Source organism: Macrosteles quadrilineatus, unplaced genomic scaffold, assembly GCF_028750875.1.
Source record: "Macrosteles quadrilineatus isolate MER2022 unplaced genomic scaffold, UCM_ALF_1.0 Scaffold_7__1_contigs__length_78375512, whole genome shotgun sequence".
NCBI classification, from domain to species: domain Eukaryota; kingdom Metazoa; phylum Arthropoda; class Insecta; order Hemiptera; family Cicadellidae; genus Macrosteles; species Macrosteles quadrilineatus.
The window spans coordinates 53230452-53250107 of NW_026542600.1; the positions used below are offsets into that span (position 1 = coordinate 53230452).

The 19656-nt window shown below is 33.0% G+C and overlaps 1 protein-coding gene across 9 annotated transcripts in view; it reads right to left on the minus strand.

The window, feature by feature from the left end:
* LOC128997807 (poly(rC)-binding protein 3-like) overlaps positions 1-19656 on the minus strand; it is a 165158-nt gene that overhangs the window by 73990 nt on the left and 71512 nt on the right. For 5 of the 9 annotated variants that reach the window (XM_054423537.1, XM_054423536.1, XM_054423535.1 and 2 more), the window contains exons 1-2: positions 9480-9598; positions 2137-2196 (exon numbers count right to left, since the gene is read on the minus strand). The gene's annotated coding sequence lies outside the window, so the exon portion shown is untranslated. Of the gene's footprint in view, positions 1-2136; positions 2197-9479; positions 9600-19656 lie in introns of those variants that run through there. The other 4 variants (XM_054423534.1, XM_054423531.1, XM_054423528.1 and 1 more) reach the window with 2 other exon arrangements.

Genomic DNA, 19656 nt, shown 5'->3' on the forward strand with positions numbered 1-19656 from the left:
TAAACTTTCCAATGGAATTGAAATCTCTTAAGTATATATGAATCGTCATTGTAAAAGAATTGAACTTTTCCTAATAGGAGTACGAATATCAATAACTTCCCATGTTCAATCTCCCGAACTTGGGATTAAGCTGCTCCTACCCTCCCCCCCCCCCCCAGCTGGTATTGGTAACGTGGTTTCATTAGCCAGAAATCCTGTGATTTCAAACATAACTTCGTACTTCCAATTAAATGTAATAATTTAGCAGGAGGAGTTGTCTGCAAAAACCTTTACAATGACGAGTACAATCAAGAGTTACATGTATGAATACTAAAACTAATAAGTCAATAGTTGTGGAAGACATTATTAACTATAAAATTCAAAAATAAGATCCTGGGAAAGGAGCAATAAACTAAAACAATTAATCAATCACAAAGGGATTTCCTAAAATAATTTGAAACATTGACTTTTATCTGACACGATTTTTTATTCTTGCTCTTTAAAACTAGGCCACGACTGTACACGGTGGAAGAAATCGTTACTGATAACCCCAAATACTATATGAAAAATATTCATTGGTTGTAAACTATATAAATCATTTAGGAAATTTGCCGTAAATAGAAAAGGAAGCAAAAGATATCTTTACTGAAACCCCAAAAACCTAATCAATACAAAATTGGAATACTCAATATTTATGAACAACAAAATTTAATCGGTAAAATTCATTTTCAAGGAAGAAAAAAACCCTTTGAAATATTTAAAGATTGAATCATTATTCGCACTTGCAATTTTCAAATTTCTACAAAAGCAAATACTAATATTGATATTTTATCACACGAGCAGTTTAACTACTCGACTAGTTCACAACTATACTAGTAACCTTCAAAACATTGTCAAAAACCAAAAGGATAATAACATTCGACTGTATAAGGGCATTGCGGTCACAAATATGCTATTAGGAGGTTATGGAGTAAAAAATGGCGAGTGAACTCTTAATTAATGCATGTAGAAATTTAAAGTTTGTCCCGGGTAAAGTGTGCAACTTCATTATGCATGGTTCAGTAACACCAGCTTTTCCCGCGCCTTTAAATAAATAGTCGACGCTTGACTCTCGGCGAAAGTCGAGTAAAAGTGTAAAGATAAACCGAATCGTATTAGATAAACCATTAAATGCATAAACCGTGACTTATTTATACAGAAAAAAGTAAACGTAGGTTCAAAAGGTTCATGGCAAATAAATTAATTTGCTTTACATTAAATTTGTGAGTTCAGATTTGATCATTCAGAGTTGTAAACTAAAAACCTACATAGCACAATTTGTGTAATCTAGCCTTCGTGTTTGTACCATCACATTTTGGCGAAGTTAAGATATTTTATAAAATTAAAATATTTCAAATATCTGTTTATAGTTCATGTAAGAGAAGCACAATGAATTTCTAATACAGCTGATTCTATGTTTTATTCTTTGCCATCTTAGGTTACGCACCTTTGAAAAAAAGCTGATTGAAGTATGACAACGAAAACAATTTTGAAAAAGTAATAGAATTGTGATTGCAGACAAATACAACGAAGTCGCACATTGTCTTGAATTACTTGTAATTCGCAATTCCACATTCGGTTGAAAAATGAAGTTTACAAATTTCGGTATTTTGTTTTGAGTATTATAACGCCACATTCGATCAGAAAGCCTAAGAGAGGAGTATGGGCCATCAAAGTTTCCATACAAACACCCATCTAATTAATCCGTAGGGTAGGAAAGAGATTTCTTATGTAGACACACAGAATAATTTATTGAATGAGTACACCTCTAATTCATAGAGTACCACAACATTCTCTTTACGATCAAGTATGTATTTTTATGTTCGTAAATAACATTATGTTTAAACAGTGACAAATGCCACACATCGGAGATTCACGGATTGTTTGATTATATCCGATAAATTCACTATTCGAAATAAGTGCTTAAACACCGAGCAAATATTAAGTTAGATAGGTAAATGTAATAAACTTAAATGTATATATATTCGACACGTTGATCCATTTTCTACAATTTCATTATTTCCATCGTTGAGATGTCATTCCATACGAATAGCTGCATGCATGCATAGTTAATCAAGAGTAATTTCGGTAACATAAAAACTATCTAAATTTACTCACAATCTAAGCTGATGTTGGTCGGTTGAAGAAAACTGTGTTATTCTGAAGTTTCAGTGAGTCCTGAAAATAATAATTTTGTATTAGATTATATGAAAAACAATCAACCTGTTTTACAAGACCAAATAGGTCTTAAAACAATGATTATTTACACGTTGAATACAATAACATCATCTGAAATTTCATTTTATAATCATGTCATAAAAAAACAACGTTTTAAACAAAACTTGGACTTTCACGCTAATGTAGTTGTTAGTAAATGATATCCACTTTTGTACATTACAAGCATTAAATTCCCTTGATGACATGAAATGATGAAATATCGCCTGAAAATACTTCTAGAAATAATTCGTAAACAAGTTAGTACTAAAATAATTTCAAATATATTTATTTATAATATAATTGTCTTAATTACATAGCTTAGTAACTCCTTCAATCATAAGGAATGCATATTTTCCTTTCCATCACAGAATATCATTTATAATACAGTTGACATTCAAAATGTTATATAAATGGCAATATGCAAAATATTTGGTTGGCAATAAAAAATTAGCAAATAAAACAGCCAATACAAATATTGAACTAACTCGAAATAAAACATATCGCAACCTTACTTAACTTGCTTTTAAATGTGTACTTAACGGACCCTTCCCCAATTTGATTTTGTAGACAACATAAAATATCTGGGGCACAACGTATCTCTTAAATATTTAAAAAACAGTAAATAAAATAGTTTACTTCATTAGACTGGAAAAATAAACCAATGAAGATCACTGTATTTTTATTTTCATTTAGTATTTCCCGTCGCGTAGGGTTTACGATCCACATGAGGAGCTGTAAGGGATCGACACCTGTTCACCAACACTTTACCAACCCTCTTGTTGCGTTCCTATACAATTTCACATCTTAGAGAAAACTTTAAAATTTTCATATTGTTAAATACTGATGATTCACAAGCTACTTTGGTAGAATTTCTTCCTTTGTAAATTTTTTATGAACAATTAAAAAATTAGATTTTAGGCTTTAAATATTGGTACATAGAAATTTAAAATCCGCGGATTACGTTCATTACATTGGCTTGGATTTTAGCTCAGAAATCGAACTGCATGTTGTAACCTAAGCAGGTTTTATATGTTTAAGCCTTGTTTACAGGCTTTATATAGACAAACTAGGGTATATCTATAAAAACAGGGTAACGTTTTGCGGTTCCATATTTTTTATAAGTATCGCCATTGACAATCATACAAGAACGAAATAATTATTTACATATCAGGTAAATGCGTGTATAGACTTTAATTAACTAGTAAAATTAATTTCAATCCAACCAATTGTGTATGCAGGCTTAAGACTTTCATCAATTTTTTTAAACGATTAAACCAACGTTTTACCTAATATTTTACTAAGTAAGAAATGGTTGATTTTGTGTTGATACAGGTCCGTATGGTTACTAAATGCATAATTCTTCTATTTACTCAGTAAGATGGCATATACCTATTTCAATACTCATTCAACCAGTTTAGGAGTTGTTCTTAAAGGAATCTTTATGAAAGGCAAAAAAAGAATATTATCTCACAGTAAATAATATTCTAAGCACGAAAACCCGTACACTACGAATCCCCTCCCCCATTTAATTTTACTGTATATGCATAAAACGATTATGGTTGTAAATGCTGCTACTTCATATTATTATATGAATAACTGTTAAACCAGTGTAAATATGTTTGAAACATCACCAGCTTGTATTTATTTACGATCCATAATATTTATGTTTAGAACAAGTCATCATAAAGATCTTCTTGTTCGTTTCCGACAGTGAAAGCTTTAAGGTTTTACATAATAATAAGCATTTGTTTGCTAAAAAATTTATTCTCGAGAAGATGAGACGACATTCCAAGACAAAAACAAGTATCTTGTTTCATCACATTTTTGGAAAACGAACATTAAGGCCTTTCAATAATTATTTGTAATTAAGTAGAATAAATTGGTGAGTATTCATCAAATATTGAAAAGTCGCGTATGAATATTAGATAGAAGTTTATAAACTAATTTAACTTTGTACAACAATTTGTAAAACAATATCTTATTTCTTTCTATTGTTTGCGTTGCTTTTAAATTATATTTTAAGTCAATTTATGTAACTAATTACACATGCAATTTACGTTTATTGTACGTATGTATCAAGGTACCAGCTCTGTAGGATAATTGTAAACAAAAATTATTTTTTCATACTAAAATATATTTCTGTACATTCTGACTCTTAAGGTATGTGAATAGTGTTATTCTTATGTGAAATATATTGAACTGTTCCAACCGGTTTATGATTTTGTATGTTGTCAAGCATGTTTTAAACAAAATAATACATGTGATTTTCTTATCTTTGAAATTATTCCATAGATAATTCAAAATAAGTACAATTCTTCTAAACCGTTCCAATCAATCTCCCAACTAAATGTCACTGACATTGTAGTTTTGACTGAATCAAGTGGTCCAATGGGCAGAATAAACGCCAGTATCAATTAATCAATATCGGAAGGCCTGCAATAACCATCAATGTGCAGTAACCCACCCCAGAAACAGCTAGGGGTAATATGTAGGGTGGACGGGGTGAGTTGAGAGGGTTAATAACTCCACAATCAGGTAAACATACCCACCCCAACAATGCAGGTCCACTGTATGGGATGCTGGCTATCGAGTTCCATGAGCCTAACCCGGCATGATGCAAAACGGTGTAATGTGTAGACGTAAACAACCTTTTTTCCGTATTTAAGGTGTAACCAGCTAACCAGGTACAAAAACTTAGGTAGTTGTAATAAACTGCCAACAAATTTTCTGCTGTCAAACACTCATTTCTGTCGTATTTCCAGAGATTGAAGCAATCCAAACTAAAAAGACAAATTGTGAAGTATAGCATCTTACATTTTTATATCAACAATAATAGGCTCAAAATTAGGGGAGGAAATCTAATTTTGAAACAAACACACTATGTGAGATGTTTTTATCCTACATACAGATGTTTGATTGTGCTTTTTGGAATCAAATAAACGGTATCAGCTAACCTAACATACTTCCCTCCCATTAGATTGTCAACAACCCTAATCCTGGCAAGAGTAATTAAGATAGTTTGTGGGGAAATTCATAAAAGTTACAATACCTCGTTAGAGCAGTTTTCATTGGAAAATCGCCATTAAAATCGAATTTTCAAAAAATTTTCAAAAATCCTTAGAGATACTATGAATTGTTCACATATCAAATTTGAACAAAATCGGACCACAAGTATTTAGCTCTGTACATATTCACACGTACACACAGACATAAATGAAAACCACTGTTTTGTGTTCACGGTCCTTCCGATAACGGATGTTTTCACCCAAAAACTAATAAAGTGTGTTTTTAAGTAAGATAATTATAGGTAAGTATAAAATCAATATATTTGCCAAGGTTGATCAAAATATATCTAAAAACAAGCACACTACAACATTCTCTATAAGAATAACATGGAAACTTTAAATTTACAATTCGTTTAGTTTTCTCCGTAACCAATAATCGTACAAAAAAAACTTTGATATACTGAAATTTTTTCACTCTTTAAGAAGGTTTAGAGAAAAATTGGGAAATGTTATGTTTTGAGGGTCAAAAATGAGAAAAAGATATTTTTGCCCCATAAAACCCTGTTCCCATGGTTCCGATCATGCTGGATCGCGAAGACGCGAACTCATTCAAGTTTATCCCACCAATCAAACCTTCAAACCAAATATAATCAAAATCGGATAAAAATTGCTTAAGTTATCGTGTTCACGGACGTATATATATAAATATATATGTAAATACATATATAAAAATTTGAACGAATGGTGTTGTTGGCCTCTGGGGACATCAAAATGAAAAAGTAAATCGGTCTCGGGCCTAGGTCTTGCCGTGCCACCTACGGTAATAGCTACTTCCCTATAGGGAAATTCACTAAGGGGAACTAGTTTTAATAAAACACCATCTACCCGATCGGACAGAACCAAATTTACAATGTTCAGCCGGTGAGAAAGTATGATTAATCCATGGTACAGTCTAATTTGAGCCACAGGTTGGTGCACCTACTTATGGCTGAAAGGACCACGCTATAAGGTGCAAGTAAGGGACCGCGTAGGGGTAAGGTTGAGTTAATTTATAATAGCAATATTTATAATAGCAGGAATACCGCCAACTCTCTAATTCAGGCAAGTTTGTAACGGGACGAGCAAGCTTACGGGGGGGGGGGGGGGGGGCACATGAACGTGTCCCCCCCCCCTAAAAATATATATGTGTTGAGGTATATTTTTTGGTTAGGTTAAGATCAAATTATGTACCATAACAAACTTAAAATGCGGTCGTGATTCACTGTCAATCCTGGTCAAAATCGCAAACTAACGCCTCCAAAAGGCTTGGTTTACAAAGTGTTAACGATGTATAATCCTCCATATAAAGTGTTTATACCAAATCTCCGTGAATAGGTACGCTTCTTAACATGTACTGCAAATAAACAATCATTAAGTTTTATTATAGATAATCGGTTATTTTTTGCTCCTTGTACTGTACACAATGTATATTTTCAAACAAACATCAATACAAGTTGTATTTTGTACAACTAGTTTAGTAGGCATTTCTTTTCCAAACTTCTCACCAAAAAATAAACACCTTTAGAACTATGTAGTATCATAAATCGGTTTCCTTCTTAGCCACAGTACTTAAGTAAGTTATTTAGCAACTATATGCAACTCGGTACTCGATAGAAAGTATTGAAGCTCAATTAAACCGATTTCGCTATCATAAACCGATTAAGGTAGGCTACGTTATTAACAGACATTTAACTAAATTTGAAAAGGAAAGTAAAGAAATGTGAAAGGCATTTGTACCCGTGTTTAGGATACGAGAGACCCGTGATATTGTGTTACAAAACATTCTCATCACAAACGCGTACGCTTTGCTGTTAAATATCCAAGAATTCTACAACAATTACACCAGTTATGTTTCAAAGTAAATATTCCTAGGTACGAAATGGGAGTTCCCCTTCCATTCTGCTTACGGGTGACACCGTTACAATGTTTCATCTGGTTCGGGATTCACAATTTTTGCTTTTATGATATGATTGTAGCTAAAGATATAACCATAACTAGACAAATGTGTGATTTACGAAAGCTCAGACATTATCCTCAAGGCTGGAGTCCTGATCGGATAAGGTTTTCACTGGATAAACCAAAATCTCGAGAATCCATTAAAATTATGTATTACAATTTCCCAACCACCAATTTATGTACTGTGTCAGTTTAAAAAACGCGAAAAATAACAAATATCGGTAAACACTGTGAACGTTTAAATGTAACAAAAACCCCAATAATTAGCATCGCATGTGTATTTGTTGCTATTGCCTTTCAATCGCACAGACACTTGCTGTTTTTTTGAAAATTTGTAACGGTCTGCTTCCGCAGGTTCCTTTAATCTCAAATCAATTTTTTACTCTCCAAACATAGTATTTCACTTCATTACAAGCAATATAGAACAACATAGGTTAAACTTCCATTCTTCAAATGCTAGCTTCATCATTGTATGTTTTTTTCGCATATATTTTTTTGCATTTTATAACAGTATTTATTGAAAAATATTGGTAAATGGTCAACGTATTAATAATTAATAAACCTTAGAAGGGCTGGAAATCGTTTAATACTGAACAGAAAAGTATGTAAGCAGAATTTAGTTTAGTTTGAAGAAAAATCGGTTTCATTTCCGACCGATCACGACCGCTTGATAACTATGTATTTCTAAAAGTGGAAGGTTACAAGTATGATTTAAAACATTAACGAAAGTGATGTCCGGTTGAGTAATAGCAGGATAAAAAGGCGGTTACTGAAGTACGATTTAAAGTTCTCGATCATTTATAAAACCTGACAATATGCGTTCAAAGCTCAGCATTTTTAGTACAAAAGCAACAACACATTTTTAGTACAATTGTGTAAAGTCGGTAGCTCTAATGTTATATTGTTGTCGTATTAAACATGTTTATAACAGGTAGTAGATTGGCTGTCTCCCATGATCTCTGCACCGAAAGGTCGATGCGCTCAAAACTTAGTTTATTTAGTATCGGTACTCCAAATTATTTATTGCTCCGGACGATTTTTAAGTTACAAATATTGTATATTCCCAAGCAATTATCGAACGATCTTGTCGTTAATCCGCTCAGTCTCTAAATATATTTAAATATATGAATGTGCTAAATTCAAAATTTTTGCGTGAATCAAAGGTTAATCAGGCTTCTGCTTTGAATTGTGCCTCATAGGACCCGTACAATTCAAGCGATGCCTATGTCGAACATTTCGCTGATCCATGTCGCATAAGAAATATCTGTATATACGCAGCCCGAATCAAAATAATAGGAGATTAAAATTTGTCATGCATGTCACTTTCTAAACTTAAACTATCAATAGTTCTATCCTATGTGAGTTCTACAAGATGTGAGTTGGCAAATGACATAAAATTAATTAGTGAAACATGCTAGGCTCAGTAGTAATATCACCACATGTTCTTGAATGCTGGGTTATTGTGTTATTTTCTTGAAATGTTACATGGTAAATAAGCAAAAGATGCTATTTACACTGCCTAAAAACTAAAATAGGTAAAGGATGGTAAAAATAAATCGAAGGTGGTAGTTGTTTAGTTTTGTTAACCTTCTATCTTGAAAATCGGCCACATCTCTTTTTTACAACTTATTTACTAACATTAAAACACTCTAGTATTACGTTTAATAGGTCTTGGTAGTCCGTGTAATGAATTATCTGTTAAAAGGTTTCTTTGTGGATTATGTTTTAACATTTAATTTAAAATTTTTTTGAGAATCACATTCTACAGTTTTAATTTAATCCCACCCAAAATACGTGACTTTAATTTTATTGACAAGTGGTTGCTAGAGACTAATCCCCGAATAAATCTGTCTGACGATAAAATCAATAAAAATTTGTTATATTTACTTTGTATACAAAAACAATCACAATATCATAGCTAAGTTTATGAAATAACTCATAGAATATCCCCATAATGAAATTTGCAAAATTTCATTATTCAGAACTTTTTGTAAAATTTTTTTAGCAAACTACGCCAAAAATTATTGTTTGAAATACGTGACAAAATAATTAAATAATTCACAAAACCCCTTTTTTTAGTTAAAAATAAAAATGTTGATAGTTTTAAAATTTAATCTTAAATATTAGAACTTTAAAGAACTCCGAAAAAGTCTAAATTACTTAGAAAATAGCGTAAAAACACGAAAATAAACTGTTCTCACTATCAGGCTTGTGAAAAGTATTAACATTCACAATTGCACTTACCATACACTGATGGGGGGTTGGTGAGGTCCGGGGGAACGGAGAGGGTAGTATATTGATATGCGTGCGACCAAGGGCGCTGCTCATAGACGACTGAGCTCAACCAGTGTTGCCACCGCCTCCTCTCATTGCCGCCGTACGAAATTTCCCACAGCCACGCAGTCTGTCCCTCCCCCACGTCGCGAGCTCCCGTTGTGTTTTATGACGCTTTAATAGAGGATCGGAACAAGGCGCGATTTAATAGCCTCTACCGTCGTCGTACCTAGACCAGACGTGCTTTTCTTGACCAACCACAGGGAAATGTGATATTTATCATATGATCTTCATTTATATATTATTTATTTATATTTTTTGTGATTTTTAAATGCTATTGAGCGGACCGAACTCTGGTCACTTATGCAACGGTACTTATGTTAGAAGAATTGGGTCTTTTTCAGAAGAGGGCCGTCACTTTTTTTAACTGTGAAATAAACACAGTTTAGGTTGGGTTTGGTTAGGTTAGGTTAGTTTATAGCTTTTCTCACACGTTTTATTTATTTACTGAACAGAAATAATTACAAAAAATCAAAAAAACAAACCTAAACTGCGGTTATTCTACAGTTCAAATAGTGGCGGTCCTCTTCTGAAAAATCACTCAACTACACAGATAATATTGATTTTACTTGTCTTCTTCGTCTGAAAATAACTTAAAATAAAACCTACCTACATATATATTTATCTGATATATTATTTTTGTGGTAAGTAGCGGAATGAAACTTCGGCACTGATGTTTTGGGTTCGCTCCCCGTTTCTGCCACTTAAAATGTATCGATACAGTTAATTATTTAACTGTAGTGGCTCACCCCTTGGATAGGTTTCACGCACATGCTATTAAAGTATAAGTGGGCAAGACTGATAACCTTCTAAAAAAAAGTCAAAGTAAGTAATAATTGACGCAAAGTTCCATTTTCGGTATCCTCTTCGTATTAATTTGATATCATTGATATTTGTATGGTACTATTTTTTTTTTCAATAAAACTTATAAAATCTCATCATGATGGTAATACCTTTTGTAAACGATTTTATCCTCTATATTATTACAAGATTATTAATTCAATGTAAATTCATCCAGCGATTGAAAGTGTGTTTTGGTTCGACTACGTTGTTTGATAACCTTAGACATGTTGTGAGGTATACTTGATTTTAAAAACTGTTAAAATGTTGCATCAACTAGTTGTAGCCAGAAATACTGAACGACATTCAATGATACACGAATATCTAAATTGTAAACAACAAATCGACTTTCAATTAACAACTTTGTTTTCCTCCGAAGAACAAATTGGAATCAAGCTTTTGAAAAATTGCTTTATTGATTCCGGGATGAAAAACATACATGAATGAATATTATTAAAACGCAAAAGTACTACGATTAAGTATCACTTTTCCACAATACTGGAACGGATAAATATAAAAACACCACATCACTTGTCATCAGTTCAATGAACACAACGACTATTCCTATTAACAGGCCCTTTTCGTTAGCATCATTGCACCAACCAAATCAATACATTTATGATACACGTTCAAAAAAAATGTTCCGACGAATTTTTGTGGTAGAAAAATATTGATAATAATTTCAAAGAATAGTTAAATAACAGCCTTTGCCAACGAAATGTTTTAGTAGCAGAATTGTAGTATTATTTAGCACTTTACTTCAGTAGTATTATTTTATCATCAGTAGGTACAATGTATAAAAGAATATTACAAAAGATACTACTGATTATTGTTGAATGTATTATTAAATTACTATGTATTCCAAGAGGGAATGGAGTAGGGTGCAGGCGGAGGAAATGAAGTTTATAAGAGGTATTAAAGGGATAACATGATTGGATAGAATTATGAATGAAAAGTTGAGAAGAGGAATTGTTAAAGAGATTTTTAGAGAACTAGTAGATAAATCGAGATGGAGATGTTTCTGCTACTTAAGAAGAATGGAAAATGGTAGAAAATCCCAAAAGGTTAGTGAGCTTCAACGGAAGAAGACCATGAGGAAGACCTAGTGGTGGATCGAAGAGGTGAGACGAGATGTGGAAGCAAGAGCAGTGCATTGGCAGTATGCAGAGGAAGAATAATGAATTGTGGAGGGACAGAAGAAGATGGAGAGGCCTTGTAACACCAGACATGGAGATAACTGGAACGGCAGGTGATAATATGATGATGTTTAGAAGAATTCGGTGCCACAAGAAAAAAACTCGTTTTGTTTGAATTAATTTAAGTTTAAGTCTGTTTTTGAGTAAATTTGTGTTAATACTGTGCAATAAATAAATTTAGACAGAAAAGCTTGTGTGTTGAATTAACGCATTAATAGGCTTACCACGTTGGTGATTATTGCGGATGGTCCTCTTTTATAATGACTGTTCGCGAAAATCCTTACTGTTGTTAAATGCTCACGTCCTAAAAGGTCTTTTAATTTTCTTAATATACTGGGATGTGTTTCAAACATACCATTATTTTATCGGCTTCTACGTAGGTTGGTGTAGCTCGATTTCTTTTTATATCTTTTTGGATCGTGTCTAGAGTAATATCAGTTTTATTTTCGATGGGAGAAAAAGTGAGTTTTGATGAAAAACTTAGGGATGAACTCAATTTATTTAACAAATTTTAACCCTTTATATGTTCTGGCCACTCCATAGATGTTAATTTTGACTTTCTCCTCCTATACAAAGTATATGGAGAAATTATTATTTTCTCCAAAATATTCGAGTTTAAGTTTTTTTGAGGAAATATCCGTTTTGGGCCCCCTGAACTTGAAAAAGTGGTTGCGAAGTGATATCTTTATGTACGTGTCTTGATGTGTACAGAGATACAGACCATGGTCATGTGGTCCGATTTTGATGAAATTTGGTATGTGGGTTCATGGCAATCTATAGGCGGTTATTTTTCATTTTTCAGTTTGATTTAAATGGTTATATTCACATAAACCCGATAAATATCGAAAAGATCGTATTTCAATAAACCTCGACCACTTTTTTAAATTCAATTAAATATTTTATAGTCCTTTAAATCCAAACAAAAAAGTTTAATCCCCTATACTGTAAATGCGGTTCAAATTATTGTATTTTTTGCAAAATTACCCATTAAATATTATAGTTACTGCCACCACTTACCCATTAATAGAGTTATTGTCGAGCTAATGGGTGGAAGTATGTGTCAGTTTTTTTTAACTCTTTATTTATACCTATACTGTTTTTGTCAAAAATTCACCCTCTGTGTCATACAACACATCACTAATTTCAATCTGCTTGTAAGGTTATAATACCACAAAATTATCCAGTACTTAAAAGCTAAACCGAAAGCAATTATTCGAGTTTTTAGACCTTAACAATATTGGCAGCACTCACGACGCACATTTTTCAGCAGGAGTTGGTATCTGGCTCGGTCTGCTTTGCCCTTTCAAGAGTCTTTTTCGGGACTGAAAGCTTCGCATCACCGGAGATTTCACAGTTGGAGTGAGTCAATGAATCTTCAGTCTTTCTAAACAACGGGACCTTGATCCACCCGACATTTGTCACTTCAGAGAATTTCAGGGGCGACTTATCGACTACACTTATTGTCTTTTGACATTATGTGCATTAACGTTACTGCATTTAAAGTTCCCCCGCCGCAGCAAAACTGCAGACTAAGCGAATTTGCTGGAAGCCTTGTTTGGTTTTCAATTAAATATAACCATTTAAATAGGTTTAGGTTTAATGAGTACCAAGGTTTGCTGCTATAGGGTGGGTAATAAAGTTAGTTTTAGTAAAAATATCAATAGCTTAGTATAAAATAAATAAGGTTGCCAAGTTTGATCAAAATATATCCACACAAAGCAAACTAGAACAGTTTATTTATTCTCCTTTAGAATAAATTGGGAATTTTAATTTTTTTTTTTTTTCAATTTTTCCGTAACCAATAACCGTACAAAAACACTTCAATATACTAAATTGTTTGTTTTTTATGCTCTTCAAAAAAGTTTAGAGAGACATTCAAATTCAGAGAAAATCTCATGTTTTGAGAGTCAAAAATGAAAAAAAAATTTACCCTATAAAATCCCCCGTTCCCATGGTTCCGTTCATGACGGTTCGCGAACTCGCTCAAGTTTATCCCGCCCTATACTTTCAAGCCAAGTTTAATAAAAGTCGGGCAAAAATTACTCAAGTTATCGCATTACGGTACACACACATAACAATTTGAACGTACACTGTTTTTGGCCCTCATCAAAATTAAAAAGAAAATCGGTCACTGGGCCTAGGTCTTCCCGTGCTACCTATGGTAATAGCTACTTCCCTATAGAGAAATTCGCCAAAACTGTAAATTTTAACTTTTCATGTTATTCTTGTGGATGGCAAGTCAACTGTTATAACTTGCTTGTTTAAGTATATATATTTTGATCAAATGTGGCAAAGTTGATTTCACATTAATATTCCATTAAACACGCCTTATTACCTTTCCTGTTTCAACAAACCTAAGTAGGCCTAGTTATTAATCTAATGTTATTTAAATAGCAAATAAATTTAACAAATCTGAGGGAAATTTAACCAACCAGAAATCCAACCAGGTAAATATAATTTCGCGTAATCCCCAGGTTTGTTGCGGCAGGGGAATTTATAGTTGTAGCTGTGTTATGATTGCATTATTTTCTTATTTTCTGACTTTATATAGGTTTATTTTTATTTTTGTGTCTTGTATGGTTGTCTTAAACTATTAAATATTATTTATACATTTACGGCCTCGCGGTTATACTGCGTCGAAACATTGACGATGGGTTCTTATACATAATAAATATATATACTATCATTATCATCGACAAAATGCTTCTCTTTTAGTTTGAAAACTATTTCCAACATTTTCGCAAGGGATACAAGACTTTCGAATAGTAAAATAGCAATGAAAGCGATTCGTACCGAAAGACCGTACCATATATACCCTCAACACTGAGTAAAATAAATGATTAAAAGAAAACCCACAGAGTTCATGTTTAATACATGTTATGTTTGCTACATCGTATCATATTATAATTTATAGAGGAAATCGAATTGTTGATTAGAATAGAATCAGGGTGTAATCCAGGCCGTAATATGATTGACTCTGCTTCGCATGTTGTCAAAATCAGGTTAACACGAGTTGATTATGTTGAAAGAGAGACTGATCGAATCATCCAATCAAAACTTTTTAAAAATATCCCTCTAAAGAGGTGGTTATTTTAGGTTGGATGTTAATCTACTTAAATATAGTTTTGATGCGTACAAAAATGTAAACTTACTTTCATTCAAAGAAGTTTGCGAACCATAATTTCAGACTATGGGAACGAGGTTTTATGGGCTACTTGACGTCAAGTAGCCCGATTTATTACCAAAAAGCTTTTTTAACTTCCCTGTTGCAGCAAACCTAGAGTACTCGTCAAACTAAAGCTATTTAAATAGGGAATAAATGTGATATTTTTAAGGAGACATTTTAGTGTAAATCCAATTAGGCAAATAGAAATTCGCTTAGTCTGCAGGTATGCTGCGGCGGGGTTAAGCGTATTACTCGTAATTTCTATTAAAACCATTTTGTAATGCTTTATACAAATAATAGTACCTAATGGTAAAATGAAGCGTTGTGCGCTAGTATTTACGGGGAAAATTACAAAAACACTACATGTCTCTTCTGTAGAAATAAACTGTCATAGTTAGGTTAGGTTAGAGTTAGGTTGTTTATTAATATATTTTAATCAAATTCCGAAAATCATTTTATTTTCTACGAAACTATACACGTTAAAAAAAACACTATATAACAACAAACCTATATCTGTATGTTAAATCTAATGTTATTTAAATAAGGAATTAATACATCGTGATTAAGGAAATATTTGTGTATAAATGTAATCAAGCGTCTGCAGGTTTGCTGCGGCGGAGGCATTTTTATCAAAATAGGTTGACGGCCATTGTTAACTCTGCATTTGCTCGATCACATGGAGCTCGGAACTGTACGTAGGAAGTTTCAAGCATAGCGATGGGTGAGTCGGTCCAGTATGAGGATGGGCCATACTTAACATAATAAGGGTTGGGTGCCGGAAACCGATTCCAAGACGTCCTACATTTACCTGGATTGTCAGGGCATCGTGCCACCGACTAGCAATGCTAATTTCACGATGTTTTTTTTACAAGTTATAAGTTTTATAAGTTGATATGTACTTTCTAGGTTTATCTTATTTAGAATTTTAATAAAATAGAAACGAATCTTTACAACAAGGGTTTAAATATTAGGCGAGATTTAAGCACGTATGTGTCACCTATTATTTAAACCCTTGTTGTAAAGATTCGTTTCTATTTCATTCAATTTGTATAACTATTTCAAATATATCAACTGTTTCAATTTGTATAACATGTATATATTAACTTGGTCCAAAACAATATATTAATTGATTCAGTAGCATTAGTAGAGTGTTCAAAACAAATCACTGGAACATTTGTGTACTACATGATTATCATTCTCAAATCACTTAAGAGTCGAATAAGATATGGGAAAACACTCTGCAATTCTAACTCATGTATGTTTTAAAACATCATTATCAAAAATACCAAGTATTGTTAGATTGAAGCATCAAAAACGGAAAACACATATCCCACTTTTAGAATCTGAATTTGTACTGTGTCCTTTATGGTCAATGGTAAAAATCTACAATATACATTCCACATTTTGGGTAAAAGAATATTATTACATATTCAATTAGGTTATCAGTAATAGTTTACAAATATAAGTTGAAAAGAAGAATTTGCACTTTATCTGGTAATGTAATATATATACACATACATGCATACAATACTTGAAGGAGGGTAAAGAGGAAGAGAGTAAAGAGAGAGAGAGAGAGAGAGAACTTAAAGCAAGACTTTTGAAAGCTATGACGTACTCATTGCCAACATTACAAAATTAATTGCACCAGATTTCGTGTCTTTTCGAATCGTTCCAAATAAATAAGACACCGGCGACGGTAAACGACTTTTTAAATCTCGCCCCTGACTCGCTTTTATTTATATAATGACCAGAAAACTAAAACACTTTTTGACCTCATTCAATTAATTTTGGACAAAAGCCTGTCAAGAAGCGCTTTAATGTTAAGTCATTTGAACTAATTTGCAAGGCGAGTCATCTAAGAACGGGTAAACTTTTGTCTTGTGTCATTACTTTAAAATATCGTGTAAAACTACGGTGATGAACACATAAAACTGACACTGTGGAATGAGCAAAATCCTATTATTTTTTTTTGTATTAATATATTTTTTAGGCTTATAAAAACTGAGGTTGATTTTAGGCAAACCACCACAAAAAAGGCCAATCAGTGCAGGAAAGAAATAAAACAGCTCACCAACTAATTTACAAACATTTTGAGGTGGAAAAATAAAAAAAATAGTTTTAGCTAATAACCGACCCGTTTTAAGAGTTTGATGATCACTTTCAGCCTTAAATTTCCCCGTCCTCATTGACATCAGGTCTGTCAAGAAAAAAAAGTGGTAATCCACAAGAATGATATGGTTACCAATATAACATGTTGTTGTCATGCTGCGAACACACAACAACAACAATGTTAATGTGTAATGTGCGACATGTATGTTAAGTGTTAAGTGGTGGCAACAGGTTCGAACCTACAACGCTGCCTTGGCTGCTACACAAGATCAAGAATCAATGACCAAGATTTATTACGTAGACATATTTTACAATGTGTTGAAGGAGACAACATTTTGCTTGCAGAGCAGTCGAATTGAAAATGATGTTACAGTGTATAAATTGAAGTCTATAACAAATACATTTTAGGTTAATAGGTCCAAGACTAATATCACAGAGTTATCATGAATATAAAACTTAGTAAAATAGAATGTTTTTAGACCTGTCAAATTCCAAAAATCGGCAGGGTTTGCAAAATACAACAATTTTAAAATAATGGAAACATAAAATAAGAGAATACTACAAATTTTGAATTAGTTAGACTTCAAGGCATTATGTGAAGCAATGACTGTTTGAAAATGAAAATTTAAAAGCAAATCTTTGATGATGGAAGATCTAAAAAGCCTTTAAGATCACAATAAGATGATAATAAAATAAAAAAGTAAATTAGTCGTATATTAGCCCTTTAATGATACCTACGGTTGTAACGAAGCAGGAATAAGCGTCTTCCCAATAGGGGAATTAGATAAAATACTAGTAGTATGGTACAAGATTTCGTTGCGTCTCAAGTTATCTTAAGTATACTTATTAACTCCGATTGGGGAGGATTTCCATACCCTCCCTTCAATCGTATTTTAACACTGGGGGCCCTTAATAAATAAAGTAGAAGTGCTCGTACTTAGAGTACTTTTCAATTATTATTTATCCCTAGTGCACCTGTTGCTCGAATTCGAGCAATTGCAAAGTATTAAAGGTGTTATTTCAAAACGAATAACAGTCATAATTTCCGATATGCTTAAAGGGTCAACACGAAGATAATGTAATCAATCACTCCACTCCAGTTATCGAATCTGAAAACGAACTCACACTGAAAAAGAACTCTCGTGAGTGTATCATGTGTTTACTATGAACAGCTATAATTAATGGATACAAATTATTCGTCTGTAGGCCTATAAGTAAACAAAATCTTTTCTTCATAAGAATTACATTGGTGTTTTGATTGCCTGTGGAGCAAAGCCCGAGGACTTTTATTACAGGAATTAGTGAAAGGGGGCGTCTACACAAAAAATACTTAATTTTGACAAAATGTTTGTAAAAATTCGTCCATTATTAACAGGGGAGTAGTGTTTCGTAGAAATCGCCTTCACGTATTATATATAAGGATTTGCCACAAGTCCAAATTGGACCCAACTCATGTATATACTATACAATTATACAGGTACAAATTCATTGTTTAAAACCCCTAGGCGTACTTTGTTACAAATATTTATGTGAAACTACACAATATTACAACAAAATCCGAATATTGTATTCCAGTTGATACACCTCCACTTACCAACTGTAGAATCTTAGAGCAAATTTGATGGATGAAAACGATGCTTCTAAGAGACAATGGTGAATAGCTAAGCAGCGAAGTGGCACTAATACCCCGTATATTATACACAAATGAACATCGTTCAAAGCGAGGTGAGAATTTCTACCCGACGCGGTATCGTAGGTTTATCCCGCCTCACTTGCTCGCGAATGTCAAAGCTTGTGGAAAACTCGATGATACTCTATCGGATGGATAAAAAGTGGTAAAAAATATCGTTATTACTCAAAACCTGTAGCAGTAGATAGATGGTTTAGTTATATTAGATAGTACGGATACAAAAACATACGTTGGGACATTCATTGGGAGAACTCATTGAGAAGCCTATTTTCAGATCCTAGCCCAAAATATATCCGCCATGGCACAGTAAAATGTAATTATTGTATACAGGGTGTTGAAAATGTCTGGAACCTACATTATATCTGGTGAGTGGTTAAAGAAAAACAACTGATATTTTGTGTACGGATATACTATGGTTTTACCTATCTTTTGGTGCCTTATGACATTTTTTACCACTTATAGGGAACGTCCTGTGGAGGATGCAGTAAAAAGCTTTAATGGAAGCCTATGGTAAATGATACATCATTTTAAAGGCTATTTTTTCTGAGTAGGGAGCCACAATTTTCATCTCAAAAGGACCACCCTAGCGAAAATGTTGACTGTTTTAAGTTTTTGAAAAGAATTTAAAGCTAATTGGTATTTCTGTTAAAAATAAGTTTAGTAAAACGCCATTTTCGCTAGGATGGTCCTTTTGAGATGAAACTTGTGGCTCCTTACTCAGAAAAAAATGGCCTTTAAAATTATGTATCATTTACCATAGGCTTACAGTAAAACATTTTACTGCTTCCTCCACAGGACGTTCCCTTTAAGTGGGTTTTTAAATTTCAAACAGTCGCCATTTTTGCTAGGGTAGTCCTTTTGAGATGAAACTTGTGGCTCTTTACTCAGAAAAAAATGGCCTTTAAAATGATGTATCATTTACCATAGGCTTCCATTAAAACTTTTTACTGCATCCTCCACAGGACGTTCCCTATAAGTGGTAAAAATTCCATAAGGCACCAAAAGATAGGTAAAACCATAGTATATCCGTACACAAATTATCATTTGTTTTTCTTTAACCACTCACTAGATATAATGTTGGTTCCA